General features: G+C 42.8%; 1 pseudogene; it reads right to left on the bottom strand.

Moving 5' to 3' along the window:
- On the bottom strand, positions 1-1,016 carry LOC113930923 (annotated as a pseudogene).
- Positions 1,017-3,519: the final 2,503 nt, after the last annotated feature.

Below are 3,519 nucleotides of genomic sequence, written 5' to 3'. Positions count from 1 at the left end.
TTACTCCTTGGAGGCCATGTGGACCATAAGGTCCACCACCTGGTTGCTGTAGCCAAATTCATTGTCATACCAGGAAATGAGCTTGACAAAGTAGTCGTTGAGAGCGATGCCAGCCCCGGCATCGAAGGTGGAGGAGTGGGTGTCACTGTTAAAGTCTCAAGAGACAACCTGGTCCTCAGTGTACCCCAGGATGCCCTTGAGGGGGCCTTTTGATGCCGGCTTCACCACCTTCTTGATGTCGTCGCATTCGGCAGCTTTCTCCAGGGGCAGGTCAGATCCACGACGGACACGTTGGGGGTGGGGACACGGAAGGCCATGCCAGTGAGCTTCCCGTTCAGCTCAGGGATGACCTTGCCCACAGTCTTGGCAGCGCCAGTGGAAGCAGGGATGATGTTCTGGGCAGCCCCTCGGCCGTCATGCCACAGCTTCCCAGAGGGGCCGTCCACGGTCTTCTGGGTGGCAGTGATGGCATGGACGGTGGTCATGAGTCCCTCCACGATGCCGAAGTTGTCATGGATGACTTTGGCCAGAGGAGCCAAGCAGTTGGTGGTGCAGGAGGCATTGCTGACAATCTTGAGGGAGTTGTCATACTTCTCATGGTTCACACCCATCACGGACATGGGGGCATTGGCAGAGGGAGCAGAGATGATGACCCTCTTGGCCCCGCCCTCCAAGTGAGCCCCAGCCTTCTCCATGGTGGTGAAGACCCCAGTGGACTCCACAACATACTCAGCACCAGCATCACCCCATTTGATGTTGGTGGGATCTCACTCCTGGAAGATGGAGATGGACTTAACATTGATGACAAGCATGCCGTTCTCAGCCCTGACTGTGCCGTGAAATTTGCCATGGGTGGAATCATACTGGAACATGTAGACCATGTAGTTGAGGTCAATGAAGGGGTCATTGATGGCGACAATAACCACTTTGCCAGAGTTAAAAGCAGCCCTGGTGACGAGGCGCCCAGTACGGGCGAATCCGTTCACTCCGACCTTCACCATTGTGTCTCGGGGACGCGGCTGGCACTGCACCAGAAGATGCGGCTGTCTGTCGAACGGGGAGGAGCAGAGAGCCTGTAAGGGAAGAAGTTTTTTGTTTTTTTTTAAAGATTTTATTTTATTTCTTTGACAGAGAGACACAGAGAGAGAGAGGGAACACAAGCAGGGGGAGTGGGAGAGGGAGAAGCAGGCTTCCCGCGGAGCGGGGAGCCCGATGCCGGGCTCGATCCCAGGATCCTGGGATCATTGACCCGAGCCGAAGGCAGACGCTTAACGACTGAGCCACCCAGGCGCCCCACAGAAAGAAGTTTTAATGGTTGGTTCTGGTAGCATTAAATGGTTGAGTTTAGACTAAGTATAATAGTTAGAAATGAATACATATGAGATAATGGATATAATTTATATTTTAATTTATCAGAAAAATTATTACAGTTTTATTAAGATAATAAATTCAACACATCTTACACATTGTCTTATTTAATATGCATATAAAGTTAATTATATTTTAAAAATAAGATGGAAAGATTCACATTATCATATAACATACATTTATATATGTATAAACACATTTATCTAAAGCTATAATAGGATTAGAAATAAAGGTGGTTTAGGAATCCTTTACTGGAAATTATTACATTAAAACAAACAGAACATAAAATCAGATTCTGAGTTTCTTTCTGTTCAAAGACCAACTTATTGTGTACACAGAAAACAGATTACTTTTTATTATTGAAATATTTTGTAAACTCTCTCTGTGTTTCTGGCCTATAATTAAATCATCTTTTTAAAAGTTCCTTATTTTGGGGAAAAAGTTAAGTTCCTAATAATTATTGTTGCTTATTGCTGTGCTTTCAAAATATTAGTTACAAATGTTTCAAAATTTGTAATCTTGGTCACTGGCAGGAATATGCTTATTCAATTATAAAATATTGTTTCAATGGTCTCTGCAGCAAATTTATTTAATTTAATGAGCATATCTCTAAACTTCTTTACTACTTCTCTCCCCTTGTAATGATTTTGCTTTTTATGTTAGCACAAACAAAAATCCACTCTATTTCCCCCCCAAAAATCTTGATTTGTGCTATGAAATGATGTTTCTGACAAATATGTTATCTTTGCGAGCTATTGTGGATAAAAGGAAAAATTTGCATTTTCTTGTTGGTGCCTTTTCCTATTTGTATATGCAGAAAAGAAAGGTGCCTTCCAGGTCTTTCTCTCTGCTAATGACTATTCCTTCTCTGGGCCCCTAACAATATGAGTTCAACCTGAAGACACTGTAGAACACATGCTTTCCCAAGTACCTATTCCTTTGTAAATCAATGTATTCAATGAAGATCTCATCCTTTTGGTTACTGTTTAAGTACTGTGACTATCAGAAACTTTGCAAAATGTGAAATATTACTGATTTGCTGAATTTTATGAAATGTGAAAGATTATTGATATTTTAGTAATACTATTAATTTTTATTTTTTATTTTTTTAAAGATTTTATTTATTTGAGATAGAGAGAGAGAGTGAGAGATAGAGAGAGAGCATGAGCAGGGGTGGGGGGAAGGGGTAGAGGGAGAAGCAGACTCAGAAGCTGAGCGGGGAGCTCTGGGGCTCCATCCTGGGACTCCTGGATCATGACCTGAGCTGAAGGCAGATGCCCACCGACTGAGTCACCCAGGTGCCCCATTATACTATTAATTTTTAAAATATCTCAGAAAGGTTATGTTTGATATTAGGAAGTGTGATGGCAGGCATTAGACACAGGCAGGGTGTTGGCATTGATAGAGATCCAGTATACAGATATAGTTTCAAGAATTGGATAACTGCCTCTTGGTGCAACAGGAAAAATTAAGCCCTTTAGGAAGGAACAAGTCAAGTAAATGTGGTTTAGAAGGATGGTTGCGTGGTGAGAGTTTACAGGTGTGTGTGGGGGGCGCAGCTCAGATTATCCAGAATAAAGGAAAGTTAGGAAACAAGCAGCAGTACTCTGCTTCTTATTTAATTGCTGTTAACAAGCTAAACTGTTGCAGTCTTACAAGTGCTATTTTGTAAAGCTACATGGTTCAGACAGGAATTACAGAGGCCTATCTTATTGTTGGGATATGACGGAAAAAGTATGTTTTGCCCTTGATTTCCCACCAGAATTAGGCTTATCTCATATGCTTACAGAATGTGGTTTTAAAGTCCATGGGCTGGTCCTTTGCCACTTCGGTTTTCACACAGGAGAAGATTAATCCCCCTACTAATGAGCTGAAATTCTTAGGGGAGGAGGTTGTGAAAGCGTTTGTTTACTCCACATTTTAGAGATAAAACTTAAAATACTTCTCCCTCTTGAGACTTTTTTTATTTTTTTATTTTTTAAAAAAGATTTTAATTATTTATTTGAGAGGGAGATAGCGAGAGAGAGCATGAGCAGGGGGGAGAGGGAGAAGCAGGCTCCCCGCTGAGCAGGGAGCCCCATTACTTGGGACTGCATCCCAGGACCCTGGGCTCACGACCCGAGACGAAGGCAGACGTTTAACTGACTGAGC

The sequence above is a fragment of the Zalophus californianus genome, chromosome X, assembly GCF_009762305.2.
Source record: "Zalophus californianus isolate mZalCal1 chromosome X, mZalCal1.pri.v2, whole genome shotgun sequence".
NCBI classification, from domain to species: domain Eukaryota; kingdom Metazoa; phylum Chordata; class Mammalia; order Carnivora; family Otariidae; genus Zalophus; species Zalophus californianus.
This window is presented reverse-complemented; position numbering and strand designations above follow the sequence as displayed.